This window comes from Bos grunniens, chromosome X (genome assembly GCF_055505025.1).
Source record: "Bos grunniens cultivar Pamir isolate PY7600 chromosome X, Bosgru_T2T1.0, whole genome shotgun sequence".
Lineage (NCBI taxonomy): Eukaryota > Metazoa > Chordata > Mammalia > Artiodactyla > Bovidae > Bos > Bos grunniens.
Genome location: NC_141194.1, coordinates 15061477 through 15076819, shown reverse-complemented (window position 1 = coordinate 15076819; position 15343 = coordinate 15061477). Strand labels below are relative to the sequence as shown.

Here is a 15343-nt window from a genome sequence, read left to right as displayed (position 1 = left end):
TTCAAGATTCCTTTTTGTGTTTTAAGAGAATATGGTTGGTCATGTTATTTGCCCTCTAAATGTCCCTTCAAGGAGAAATGCCTTTAACTATGTTCTTATTTTCATGGAATACACAGTCTTTTCTGGAGTGATTAGATCACTTAAAATTAGATCACAGCCATGGCCATCTAGAGGGGGTATTAAAAAGCAGAGTTATTACTTTGCTGACAAAGGTCCATATAGTCAAAACCATGGTTTTTCCAGCAGTCATGTATGGATGTGAGAGTTGGACCATAAAGAAGGCTGAGCGCCAAAAATTTGATGCTTTTGAACTGTGGTGTTGGAAAAGACGCTTGAGAGTCCCTTGGACTGCAGGAAGATCAAACCAGTCAATCCTAAAGGAAATCAGTCCTGAATATTCATTGGAAGAACTGATGCTGAAGCTGAAGCTCCAATACTTTGGCCACTTGATGGGAAGAGCTGACTCATTGGAAAAGACCCTGATGCTGGGAAAGACTGAAGGCAGGAGAAGGGGACAACAGAGGATGAGATGGTTGGATTGCATCACTGACTCAATGGATATGAGTTTGAGCAAACTCCAGGAGATGGTGAAAGACAGGGAAGCCTGGCATGCTGCATTCCATTGGATCGCAAAGAGTCAGACATGACTGATTGACTGAACAACATGGCCATCTAGGTAATTAAGGGAGGTTGAGTAAAATCAACCATTCATATCAATCAGAGGCTATGATTTTAAGTGAACAAATATTCTAACAAATATAACTTTCTATAATAATCATTGATAGCTCCCCTTCGGAAACTCTTCCAAAAAATTGCAGAGGAAGGAACACTTCATTCTACGAGGCCACAATCACCCTGATACCAAAACCAGACAAAGACATCACACAAAAATAAAATTACAGGCCAATAACACTGATGAACATAGATGCAAAAATCCTCAACAAAATTCTAGCAAACAATTCAACAGCACATTAAAAAGATCATACACCATCATCAAGTTGGGTTTATCCCAGGGATGCAAGGAGTCTTCAATATACACTCATCAATCAATGTGATACACCATATTAACAAATTGAAAGATAAAAGTCATACAATAGTTTTAATAGATGCAGAAAAAAGCTTTTGACAAAATTCAGCACCTGTTTATAATAAAAACTCTTCAAAAAATGGGCACCGAAGGAACCTACCTTAACATAGTAATAAAGGCCATATACAACAAAACCACAGCAAACATTTTTCTCAATGGTGAGAAACTGAAAGCATTCCCTCTAAGATCAGGAACAAGATAAGGGTGATGGTTCTCCACTATTACTCAACATAGTTTTGGAAGTCTTAGCTGGCAATCAGAGAAAAGAAAGAAATGAAAGGAATCCAGATTGGAAAGGAAGAAGTAAAACTCTCATTATTTGCAGAAGACACGATACTATACATAGAAAACCCTAGAGATATGATCAGAAAATTACTAGAACTAATCAGGGAATTTAGTAAAGTCATAGTGAAAAAATTGGCTTAAAACAAAACACTCAGAAAACTAAGATCATGGCATCTAGTCCCATGAATTCATGGCAAATAGATGGGCAAACAATGGAAACAGTGAGAGACTTTATTTTGGGGGGCTCCAAAATCATTGCAGATGGTGACTGCAGCCATGAAATTAAAAGACGCTTGCTCCTTGGAAGAAAACCTATGACTAACCTAGACAACATATTAAAAGGCAGAGACATTACTTTGCCAACAAAGGTCCATCTAGTCAAAGCTATGATTTTTCCAGTAGTGATGTATGGATGTGAGAGTTGGATTATAAAGAAAGCTGAGCACTGAAGAACTGATGCTTTTGAACTGTGGTGTTGGAGATGACTCTTGAGAGTCCCTTGGACTGCAAAGAGATCCAACCAGCCCATCCTGAAGGAAATCAGCCCTGAATATTCATTGGATGGACTGATGCTGAAGCTGAAGCTCCAATATTTTGGCCAACTGATGCGAAGAACTGACTCATTTAAAAAGACCCTGATGCTGGGAAAGATTGAAGGTGGAAGAAGGGGATGACAGAGGATGACATGGTTGGATGGCATCACTGACTCAATGGACAGGAGTTTGAGCAAGCTTTGCAAGTTGGTGAGGGACAGGGAAGCCTCACGTGCTTCAGTCCATGGCATTGCAAAGGATCGAACATGACTGAGTGACTGAACTGAACTGAGAACAAAAAATTTCACAATTCATAAGGAAACACAAAAGATCTCGAACAGCCAAAGCAATCTTGAGAAAGAAGATTGGAGCTGGAGGAATCAACTGATTTCAGACTATACTACAAAGCTACAATCATAAAAACAGTATGGTACTGGCACAAAAACAGAAATACAGACCAATGGAAAAAGAAAGTCTAGAGATAAACCCAAACACATATAGGCAACCTTATCTTTGACAAAGGAGGCAAGAGTATATAATGGGAAAAAGATAGTCTCTTCAATAAGTGGTGCTGGAAGAACTGAACAAGTACATGTGAAAGAATGAAATTAGAACACTTCTTAACACCATACACAAAGATAAACTGGAAATGGATTAAAGACGTAAATGTAAGACCAGAAACTATAAAACTCTCAGAAGAAATCATAGGCAGAACGCTGTATGACATAAATTATAGCAAGATCCTTTATATGATCATCTCCTAGAAAAACGGGAATAAAAACAAAAATAAGTAAGCGTGATCTAACTAAACTTTAAAGCTTTTGCACAGCAAAGGAAACTATAAACAAGGTGGAAAGACAACCCTCAGAATGGGAGAAAATAATAGCAAAGGAAACAACTGACAAATGATTAATTTTCAAAATATACAAGCAGCTCATACAACTCAATACCAGAAAAATAAACAGTCCAATCAAAAAGTGGGAAAAAGACCTAAAGAGACATTTCTCCACAAAAGACATACAGATGGCTAACAAACACATGAAGAGATGCTCAAAATCAATCATTATTAGAGAAATGCAAATTAAAACTACCTCACACAAGTCAGAATGGCCATTCTCAAAAAATCCACAAACAACAAGTGCTGGAAAGGGTGTGAAGGAAAGGGAACCCTCTTGTACTGCTGGTGGGAATGTAAATTTATACAGCCACTATGGAAGACAGTATGGAGATTCCTTAAAAAACTAGGAATAAAACCACCATACATACCACTTCTAGGCATATAACCTGAAAAAAACAAAACTGAAAGACACATGTACCCCAATGCTCATTGCAGCACTGTTTACAATAGTTAGGACATGGAAGCAACCTAGATGTCCATCAACAGATGAAAGGGTAAAGAAGCTGTGGTACACATATACAATGGAATACTACTCAGCCATAAAAAGGAACACATTTCAGTCAGCTCTAATGCAGTGGATGAACCTAGAGCCTATTATACAGAGTGAAGTAAATCAAAAAGAGATAAAATAAATATCATATATCAACACATACATATTTGGAATCTAGAAAGATGGTACTGATGAACCTATTTACAGAGCAGCAATGGAGATGCAGACATAGAAAAGACTTAGGGACAAGGGTGGAGGACAGGGCGAGATGAATGGAGAGAATAGCATGGAAGCATTCACACTAACATATGTAAATAGATAGCCAATGGAAATTTGATGTATGACTCAGGGAACTCAAACTGGGACTCTGTAAAAACCTGGGATGGTAACGGGTGGGAGGTGGGAAGGAGATATAAAAGGGAGGGGACATATGTACACCTATGGCTAATTCGCATTGATGTATGACAGAAATCAAATCAATATTGTAAAGCAATCATCAATCAATTAAAAATAAATAAATACATTAAAAAATTTTTTAAATCAATAGTTCCAAGTCTACAAGTCAAAAGGCCTTGGAACCACTAAAGCAAGCTTCAGAAAGCTTCAGGAAACCATCTGGATTATTGTTGCTCCTTTCCTTTTAATGGCAATGTTATGAGGTCAACAAACAGGGCAAGTATCAGTTCAGTCCCTCAACGTGTCTGACTCCTTGTGGCCCCATGAATCGCAGCACGCCAGGCCTCCCTGTCCATCACCAACTCCCGGAGTCTACCCAAACCCATGTCCATCGAGTCGGTGATGCCATCCAGCCATCTCATCCTCTGTCGTCCCCATCTCCTCCTGCTTCCAATCCCTCCCAGCATCAGAGTCTTTTCCAATGAGTCAACTCTTCGCATGAGGTGGCCAAAGTATTGCAGTTTCAGCTTCAACATGAGTCCTTCAAGTGAACACCCAGGACTGGTTGGATCTCCTTGCAGTTCAAGGGACTCTCAAGAGTCTTCTCCAACACCACAGTTCAAAAGCATCAATTCTTCGGCGCTGAGCTTTTTCACCATCCAACTCTCACATCCATACATGACCACAGGAAAAACCATAGCCTTGACTAGATGCACTTTTGTTGGCCAAGTAATGTCTCTGCTTTTAAATATGCTATCTAGGTTGGTCATAACCTTCCTTCCAAGGAGTAAGCATCTTTTAATATCATGGCTTCAATCAGCATCTGCAGTGATTTTGGAACCCAAAAAATAAAGTCTGACACTGTTTCCACTGCTTCCCCATCTATTTCCCATTAAATGATGGGACCGGATGCCATGATCTTCATTTTCTGAATGTTGAGCTTGAAGCCAACTTCTTCACTCTCCTCCTTCACTTTCATCAAGAGGCTTTTTAGTTCCTCCTCACTTTCTGCCATAAGGGTGGTGTCATCTGCATATCTGAGGTTATTGATATTTCTCCCGGCAATCTTGACTCCAACTTGTGTTTCATCCAGCCCAGTGTTTCTCATGATGTACTCTGCATATAAGTTAAATAAGCAAGGTGACATATACAGCCTTGAAGTGCTCCTTTTCCTATTTGTAACCAGTCTGTTGTTCCATGACCAGTTATAACTGTTGCTTCCTGACCTGCATACAGGTTTCTCAAGAGACAGGTCAGATGGTCTGGTATTCCCTTCTCTTTCCAAATTTTCCACAGTTTATTGTGATCCACACAGTCAAAGGCTTTGGCACAGTCAATAAAACAGAAATAGATGTTTTTCTGGAACTCTTCATTTTTCCATGATCCAGCAGATGTTGGCAATTTGATCTCTGGTTCCTCTGAAATTTCTTAAACCAGCTTGAACATCTGGAAGTTCATGGTTCACGTACTGCTGAAGCCTGGCTTGGAAAATTTTGAGCATTACTTTACTAGCATGTGAGATGAGTGCAGTTGTGCGGTAGTTTGAGCATTCTTTGGCATTTCCTTTATTTGGGATTGGAATGAAAACTGACCTTTTCCAGTCTTGTGGCCACTGCTGAGTTTTCCAAATTTGCTGGCATATTGAGTGCCACACTTTCACAGCATCATATTCCAGGATTTCAAATAGCTGAACTGGAATTTCATCACCTCCACTAGCTTTGTTCGTAGTGATGCTTCCCAAGGCCCACTTGACTTCACGTTCCAGGATGTCTGGCTCTAGGTGAGTGATCACACCATCGTGATTATCTTGGTCATGAAGATCTTTTTTGTACAGTTCTTCTGTGTATTATTGCCACCTCTTCTTAATAGCTTCTGCTTCTGTTAGGTCCATACCATTTCTGTCCTTTATCGAGCCCATCTTTGCATGAAATGTTCCCTTGGTATCTCTAATTTTCTTGAAGAGAGCTCTAGTCTTTCCCATTCTGTTGTTTTCCTCTATTTCTTTGCATTGATCGCTGAGGTAGGCTTTCTTATCTCTCCTTGCTATTCTTTGGAACTCTGCATTCAGATGCTTATATCTTTCCTTTTCTCCTTTGCTTTTTGCTTCTCTTCTTTTCACAGCTATTTGTAAGGCCTCCCCAGACAGCCATTTTGCTCTTTTGCATTTCTTTTCCATGGGGATGGTATTAATCCCTGTCTCCTGTACAATGTCACAAACCTGTGTCCATAGTTCATCAGGCACTCTGTCTATCAGATCTAGTCCCTTAAATCTATTTCTCACTTCCACTGTATAATCATAAGGGATTTGATTTAGGTCATACCTGAATGTTCTAGTGGTTTTCCCTACTTTCTTCAATTTCAGTCTGAATTTGGCAATAAGGAGTCCATGATCTGAGCCACAGTCAGCTCCCAGTCTTGTTTTTGCTGACTGTATAGAGCTTCTCCATCTTTGGCTGCAAAGAATATAATCACTCTGATTTCGGTGTTGACCATCCGGTGATGTCCATGTGTAGAGTCTTCTCTTGTGTTGTTGGAAGAGTGTGTTTGCTATGACCAGTGTGTTGTCTTGGCAAAACTCTATTAGCCTTTGCCCTGCTTCATTCTGTACTCCAAGGCCAAATTTGCCTGTTACTCCAGGTGTTTCCTGACTTCCTACTTTTGCATTCCTGTCCCCTATAATGAAAAGGACATCTTTCTTGGGTGTTAGTTCTAAAAGGTCTTGTAGGTCTTCATAGAACTGTTCAACTTCAGCTTCTTCAGTGTTATTGGTTGGGGCATAGGCTTGGATTACCATGATATTGAATGGTTTGCCTTGGAAACAAACAGAGATCATTCTGTCATTTTTGAGATTGCATCCAAGTACTGCATTTTAGACTCTTGTTGACCATGATGGCTACTCCATTTCCTTTAAAGGACTCCCGCCCACAGTAGTAGATATAATGGTCATCTGAGTTAAACTCACCCATTCCAGCCCATCTTAGTTTGCTGATTCCTAGAATGTCAACATTCACTCTTGCCATCTCTTGTTTGACCACTTCCAGTTTGCCTTGATTCTTGGACCTAACATTCCAGGTTCCTATGCAATATTGCTCTTTACAGCATCGGACCTTGCTTCTATCACCAGTCACATCCACAAATGGGTATTCTTTTTGCTTTGGCTCCATCCCTTCATTCTTTCTGGAGTTATTTCTCCACTGATCTCCAGTAGCATATTGGGTACCTACAGACCTGGGGAGTTCCTCTTTCAGTGTCCTATCTTTTTGCCTTTTCATACTGTTCATGGGGTACTCAAGGCAAGAATACTGAAGTGGTTTGCCATTCCCTTCTCCAGTGGACCACATTCTGTCAGACCTCTCCACCATGACCTGCCCATCTTGGGTGGCCCCACAGGCATGGCTTAGCTTCTTTGAGTTAGACAAGGCTGTGGTCCCTGTGATCAGATTGGCTAGTTTTCTGTGATTATGGTTTCAGAGTGTCTGGCCTCTTATACCCTCTCGCAACAACTACCATCTTACTTGGGTTTCTCTTACCTTGGATGTAGGGTGTCTCTTCACAGCTGCTCCAGCAAAGCGCAGCCACTGCTCCTTTCCTTGGACAAGGGGTATCTCCTCACAGCAGCCCCTCCAGAATGTAGGGTAGCTCCTCTCCGTTGCTTCTCCACCATCGCAGCCTGGTGCTCTCGGTCACTGCCCCTGACCTCGGACGTGGGGTAGCTCCTCCCAGCTGCTGCCCCTGACTTAGGGCGTGGGGTAGCTCCTCTCAGCAGCACTTCTGCATGGTCCGTCACAGCCACCACGCTTCTGCGAGTATAGATTAACTGAATTTTTATGCACCTGGTATAAAAACTATTTGCTTGAAGCTATCTAAATAAAGGTTGATGGTCAATTTGGGGCTTTGGCACTAGAGTTAACAGCTTAAATCTTCCCTAAGATTTCTGCTATGTTTTGGATATTAACCCTTTATCAGATATATGATTTGCAAATATTTTCTCCCATTCTGTAGGCTGCCTTTATGTTTTGTTCATGGCTTTATTTCCTGTATAGAAGCTTTTTTAATTTTATATAGTCTCACTTGTTTATTTTCACTTTTGTTGCCAGATCCAGAAAGTCATTGCCAATACCAATGTCAAGGAGCTTACCCCCATATTTTGATCGAGGAGTTTTGCAGTTTCAGGTCTTACATCCAACTTTTTAATCCATTTTTAAGTTGATTTTTGTGTATGGTATAAGATACTGGTCCAGTTTCATTCTTTTGTACCTGGCTGTCAAGGTTTTCCAACACCATTTTGAAGAGGCTATCCTTTCTCCATTGTATATTAATGGCTCCTTTGTCATAAATTGTGAAAGCTTTTTTGAGAGATAATTTAAATATAATAAAGTACTCAAATCATAAAAGCACAGCTAGATAAATTTGCACATTTGTAGATACCTGCCACTGAGGGTTACACAGAGTCCAACATGACTGAAGCAACTTAGCACCCATGCACACACATACACCTGCCACCGAAGTCAAGATCTAGAATGTTATCAGGATCCCTGAAGGCTCCCTCATACTCCTTTCCAGTCAATACCACCCTCCTGGGAGTACCCACTGTTCTGATTTCTGTCACCATAGATTATTTTTGCTTGTTCTTGATTATCATATAAGTGGAATCATATAGTATGTGGTCTTATCTGGCTTCTTTCATTTGGTTCAATATCTATGACATTCATTCATGTTGTTGGATGTCCTCTGCTTCTAAGTTTGATCTGACCTTGATTAAAATCTTGGGCTTTTGGGAGGGAGGCTCAAGAAGGAGGAGACATATGTATACCTATGGTTGATTGATGTTGATGTTTGGCAGAAACCAACAAAATTCTGTAAAGCAATTATCCTTCAACTAAAAAAATGAATTTAAAAAAATCTTGGGCTTTCTTGGTGGCTCAGAGGTGAGCAGTCCACCTACCAATGCAGGAGACACAGGTTCAATCTCTGATCTGGGGAGATCCCACATGATGTGGAGCAACTAAGCCCATATGCCACAACTACTGAGCCTGTGTTCTAGAGCCTGGGAGCCACAACTACTGATCCAACATGCCTAGAGGCAGTGCTCCACAACAAGAGAAAACACCACCATGAAAAGTCCTTGCACCACAACAAAGAGTAGCTCCCACTCACCACAACTAAAGAAAAGCCCTCATAGCAATGAAGACTCAGAACAGACAAAATAAATAAATAACATTTTGAAAAGCTTTTAAAAAAAATAAAAATTAAAATCCTCTCCAGACTTCCCTGATGGTCTAATGGATAAGACTCTGTGCTTCCAATGCAGGGTGCCCAGGTTCAATCCCTGGTCAGGGAACCAATCCTACATGCTACAACTAAAGATCCTGCATGCGGCAACAAAGAACTCATGTGGGCAAATAAATAAATAAAATTTTTAAATAATTAAAATCCTCTCAAGCTTACATTAATGTGGTTACTTATAAACAAAATGGGATATATGACAGCTATGTGTTAGGATTTGGAGGAGAGTTAAATTTATAAATAGCTGCATCCATACTAGTTTTGTGATTTGATAATAATAGATAATAAATATAATTAGAAACACTACAATAGCAGAATCAAAGCTTATGTGCATCTCTGAACTGAAAGCAAATGCTATCTTGGGAAAATCCTCCCATTTGGTTACTGGAAATGTTCACTGCTGATCATGTTTCCCCTTTAACTGAAAGAAAAGGCTCTTTGCATCATTTCCCCACTCAGCGTTCAGTTGAGTCAAATGGAGACTACCACTAATGCTCAATCAGCTCATCAGGAAGACTTTACTTTCCATTGATCTCTGTGATCTGTGTGGTTTGGATCTGCTGGAAGGATAGGCTCCCCAAACCCCCATTCATACATCTGAGCCCGCCCCACGAAGTCTTGGGAAGGCCAAACTCAATCTGAGAGATGCCCTTGGTCTCTGTCTTTGGACCTCCTCTCCAGCTGGAGACAGAAGGATCGTCAGCTGCCAAGGAGAGCTCCATCCTGACCACACATGTGAGACATCAAGGAGCCGAAGCAGCTCCAGAAGGAATCTGCAATTAATTATGTTTCACAAATTGCCTTCAGTGGGGGACCAGCTCTTTTCAGGCACTGGATGAGGCACAGTGTATGGCTTTGGTGGGCTTACCTAAGTTACAGATCCATGGGGGGAGTGGAGCACACTAGAGTTGTTTGGAAGCACCCTACTCTTTGTAGGAGAGGAGGTCATAACCAGCCAGGACATTTAGCATGGGAGTCCCACCCTCCTGGGCACATCGGCTGTCTTTGAGTCATCAGCATGCAGTGTGGAGAGTTTGGCTGCTTACTGAAAGGGATGGAATTAATGATTTTCTTGTGCTCTGTTGGGCTGGGATTTTCTTACGTTTCTGTTACAACACAGAGTAGCATCTCCCTTTAATAAATCACTGGCCCTATTCTGTAAGCTGGGAGTTAAGTGGGAATTGCTACAGGGAAGAGTTGGCCTTACAGGTAATAAGTAGCCACCTTCAAGTATGGTAGAGGGGCTAAAAGCCTAGGCTCTGGATTCAGGCTGCCTGGGTTCAACTAGCTTCATTGGTTACTTGCTGTGTAACTTCAGGCAAGTAGTCATTAACCCCTCAAAGCTTCAGTTTCTCTATTTGTAAAATAGGAATGATTTTACCTAAATCATACAGCTGTTGTGAGGACAAAATGAGATAGTCATTATAACACGCTTACTAGCATAGCATCCATTTTAATACATGTTTCTTAATGTATTGGAATGACTCTCAGCTCAAAAAATTTAAATATAAAAGAATCATTTTACTATTTGCTTAAATTCAATTTTACATACCCATGGTGGAGGAAAACTTGATCTCAGTTACTGAGTCTTCTCTAGGCCACCGCTGTGCAATTGCTTCATGGTCATCAACCATTCTCCTGTACTGGACATGGTACAAGCTCCCTTTCAAGTTCAGCAGTTCTGGTCCTGACAAGACACAACTGGATCATGGGACTCTGGCAAAGCTGGGGCCCCTGTTCCTGGGCCTCAGGGGCTCTGAGCTTACCAAGGTCTTACTATTTTCCTGAGGCATCCACAAAGGCAGCAAGGATAGCAAGACAGCAGACTCTTTCCCTCCCTCAGGGATTTAAAATAGAATGTTCTAAGGTATTTTATGAAAACTATGTCTCTTCCAAGAAAAGCAAGTCCTTCTATTAAGTTCACTAGACTATGCTAACTTAGTAAGAGAGACTGTTTTGCTTGTGTGGTGATGAAATGAAGCAATGAATAAATCTGTTAGGGATGCAATTTAGTCATTTTCTGTTACACTGCCCAAGATGACTGTGGTTTAATGGGGTGTGCACAACAGAAGGCACAACTTGATTTTACCTAAGATACCTATTTTTTTCTTGAATTTTTAAATATCTTTTTAATTTAGAAAAATATTTAATTAACTTTTCTGGAGAAAAGTTATAAGAACAGTACAACAGATATTTATTCACTTACATTAACGTTTTGTTAACATTCTGCCACATTTGTACTCTCTCTAGATACAAATACAGTTAAGTCCCCTTATATGAATGAGTTCCATTCTGAGAGCATGTTCCTAGGTCCAGTTTGTTCATAAGTCCAACAAAGTTAGCCTAGGTACCCAACTAACACAATCAGCTATATAGTACTGTACTGTAGTAGGTTTATAATACTTTTAACAGAAATAATACATAAACAAACAAATAAATCAAACACTTTAAATCTTACAGTACAGCATCTTGAAAAGTACAATAGTACAGTACAACAGCTGGCATATAGGGGCTGGAATCAAGTGAACAGGCAACAGGAGGAGGGAAAGGAGGTAGGAGATGGTAGAGGTGAAGGATAGGAGATGGAGGGCAAGCTGCAATTTCACTCACGCCTGACATGGATAGCACAGGTTCTGGTTCCTGGCTCAATTCAATTCTATCTATCCTCTTGAAAAAAACAATCCGGTAATGTGTGGCTGCCTGCCTTCCTGCTCAGTCATAACCAATTCTTTGCAACCCCATGGACTGTAGCCCACCAGACTCCTCTGTCCATGGGATTTCCAGGCAAGAATACTGGAGTGGGCTGCCATTTCTCTTTTTTTTCTCATCATAGGTGACTCAGTAGCACTGGGCTACATTCTGAATGGCTGCTACAACCTTCGTGGACTGTTCTACACAGGTCCTATGCCTCAAAAACCAACAGTGCCTCCTCAGATAAAGAAAATCCCCTGGCCATCTCCTGCATCATGAATCTCTCCCATTCTTCAGTTACTTCTTCCTCTTGTCTCTCTTTATCCTTTCTCTGGGTCTCTAATTCCATCAGGTCTTCATTAATAAGCTGCACGTTTACATTTTTGGAAGTCTGCAACTTGAAGGTTCATATACAAGAGACTTACTGTATAGATATAGATATAGATACACAGAGAGTTTTAAAGAACCAATTGAGAGTGAGCTGTGGACTGCTGCTGACTAGTTGATGACATTTCACCCTCAGTACTTTTGCATGCATTTCTTATAAACTTTCTTATGAAACTACAATAAAATTACCAAAATCAAGAAATTAAACACAATATTATTCTCTACATGTAGTCTGTATTCGAATTTCACTAATTGTTCCCAAAATGTCCTTTATAGTATTTTTTACTTTCCAGGATCCATTCCAGGATATGACTTGCTGTATTTTTAGTTATTATATGGCAGTGAACACTTATGAACACCACTAAAAAACGTTAGGAGTCAGAAGTACTGAGTCTAAATGACCTTTTAACCTCTCTGAACTCCAGATATTTCACGTGGTAATGAAGAGGAGTGCTCACCCTTGCCCACCTGCCAAGGTTGTTGCCAGGATCAAATGATGTACCCTCTTCTTTGTGAATGGCAAAGCACTGTGCAAACATGCAGGATGTTCCATACACCCACTTTCAGCTAGTTACCTAGGGCTTAAGTGCAAAAAGTTACTTTCCTGAAGGGATAGAGAGGGGTGAGGCAGATTTGGGAAAACACTGTCAAGAGCTGAACCTGGCAGAGATCATAGCATAACACCAAAGTCACCAAAGTCAGAGCTTTAAGGAAATGTCATACTCCTCCAGATGACAATTCTTTCTTCTTAATAGAAAAGAATTCTTAAGGCTCTGCTGCTGCTAAGTCGCTTCGGTTGTGTCCAACTCTGTGTGACCCCATAGACAGCAGCCCACCAGGCTCCCCCATCCCTGGGATTCTCCAGACAAGAACACTGGAGTGGGTTGCCATTTCCTTCTCCAATGCATGAAAGTGGAAAGTGAAAGTGAAGTCACTCAGTTGTGTCCGACTCTTTGCAACCCCATGGACTGCAGCCTACCAGGCTCCTCCATCCATGGGGTTTTCCAGGCAAGAGTACTGGAGTAGGGTGCCATTGCCTTAAGTCTGTAATTCTACCTTTGTAGTTTTTTTTTCTTCTTCAAAAGTCAATATGTAACTTCCACACAGTGAAGTGCACAGATTTTACTACTTAGTTTGAATTTTATGGGTGTACACTTTCATTATCCTAAAAGGCTCCCTCATGCCCCTTCTCCATATTTCTCACCCTCACAGTAAGTTTAACTGATCTTAACATACTGTCATGTATTTGTCTATCTGTTCTTGAACTTCATGCAAATGGAATCATGTGCTTTTGTGTCTGGCATTTGTTTCTCAACATTCTTGGGTAGATTCATCCACATTATTGTGTACAAGAGTATTCCATTCTTTTCTTTACGGCTGTGTAGTATTCCATTTTGCATATGTTGCAAGATTTACCCATTTTACTATTGATGGATATGTGTGTTGTTTCCAGTTTGAGGCTATTATGCATAACGATGCCATCAATACTTCGTGCATGTCTTCTGGTGGACATAAGAATGCATAGCAGTTGATTAGGTACCAGGAGCTGAATTGCTCATAGAGTGTACATAGATTCTGCTTTTCCACAGTGTTTGTAACCTGTTTACACTCTCACTGACAATGTGAGAGAGTCCTTCCATATCTTCAGCATCACTGAGTGTGTCAGCCTTCCTTTTATGGTTTAGCCAGTCTGGTGGGTATGTAGTGATGTCTCACTGAGCTCTCTTTGCATTCCTGGCATAGATTTGAGGTGCCCAGTGACTATGTCATGGTTGATATGTCTGGGCCAGCCTTAGGCAGCTGCTTAAATGAGGAAGTGATTAGATGAGCACAAGGAAGGCATCTCAGACCCAGGCTAGGTGACTCCACAAAAGTCAGCATTAGAGAATAACTATTTTCCCCTGGTGACATTTCTGTCATCTGTGGCCACCTGGCATCTTTTGAATACCCACCTTATATTTGGACAACTTCCTACATGGATGCTGATATTTTAAAGATTAAAATCATACATTTGCTTTCCCCACGTTCAGCTACTTTCCTCCAGAGGTATCTGGATAAGACTTGGATCTGAAAGCCAGTAATGTATGGGAGCAGGTGATATGAGGAACCCATCTCTGGCATCTTCTTTGGAGGCTACAACAGTTGAATTTCAGGTACCTAGTCCCCACTGTAATCTGTGGGAACTGTGGGATCTGTCTGAGAAGTAGCCTGCTTCTCTGTGCTGTACCCCCACCCTCTAGAAGTTCTGTGAGCTTCCTAAATAATCCTTCAAATTTTTTTTGTGGGGGGAATCATTTAAACTTGGAGAAATGTACAGTGTACATTTCCTAAGAAAAAGAATATTCTCTTAAATAACCACAGTACAGTTATCAACATCAGGAAATTGAACATTGATACAATATTTTTATTCAATTTGCCATTTGTGTTTCAGTTCTGTCAGTTGATCCAATAATGTCTTTTACAGCATAGTACAGCATGCAGACTAGGGTCAGGCATTGCATTTAGTTGTTTAGGTTGTTTCCATTTAAAGACAATTAGGCATTTCTTTGTGAATATCAACATTCCTATATACTCTTTGCTATATAAACATGCTGTGGTTTAACCTCCCATTTTTTTCACGCCATGATACATTATATCAACTTTTCATGTCAATAAAATTGTCCAAACATCGTAATTTTTAACAGCTGTCTAAAATGTATAATTTCAGCAATCACTTGTTGATTGCTGCTTAGATTGTTTGCATTGAAAGAAAATTATAATCAGCTTTATAGTAGTGATTACTGGGTATATACTCATGTTTAGAGAAAATTCTCCATTGACTGAAGTGTGTGATTACACATACCTCCCAACTTTTATTGTCCGTGCCTGAGGAAATCCACCTTCTGACCTCAGGCATTGCTGTTTTCTGCATCCTCACAGTGGCAGTGGTGCAGAAGAAATAAAATGCCTCTAGGGCTGATTTTGAAAATCTCAAAATTAAAGTGACTACAAATGTCACAGCACTTGATCCCAGAGGCCAAGAATCATTATCTGCTGATATTTGAAGGGACAGAGGAAGCCCAGTCTAAGTGTTCTTAAAAGGTATTTACACTGTTATTTTAGACATAATGCTATTGTACACTTAATAGACTATAGTACTGTAAATATAACTTTTGTATGCACTGGAAAACTAAAAATTTCACTGTATTGTAACCTTTGCTGTATTGCAATGGTCTGGAACTGAACCTGCAAAACCTCTGTGGTCTGTTTATATTTGCTGGTTCCAATTCTTTTAAAAATTAAGGTGCTAA

The 15343-nt window shown here is 40.4% G+C and overlaps 1 long non-coding RNA gene across 5 annotated transcripts in view; it reads right to left on the bottom strand.

Moving 5' to 3' along the window:
* LOC147339846 (uncharacterized) overlaps positions 1-15343 on the bottom strand; it is a 116253-nt gene that overhangs the window by 29238 nt on the left and 71672 nt on the right. The window contains exons 4-5 of one of the 5 annotated variants that reach the window (XR_015159110.1): positions 7220-7489; positions 5821-6500 (exon numbers count right to left, since the gene is read on the bottom strand). The exons of the other annotated variants lie outside the window; for them this stretch is intronic. This is a non-coding gene — a long non-coding RNA (uncharacterized LOC147339846). Of the gene's footprint in view, positions 1-5820; positions 6501-7219; positions 7490-15343 lie in introns of those variants that run through there. 5 annotated transcript variants of the gene reach the window in all.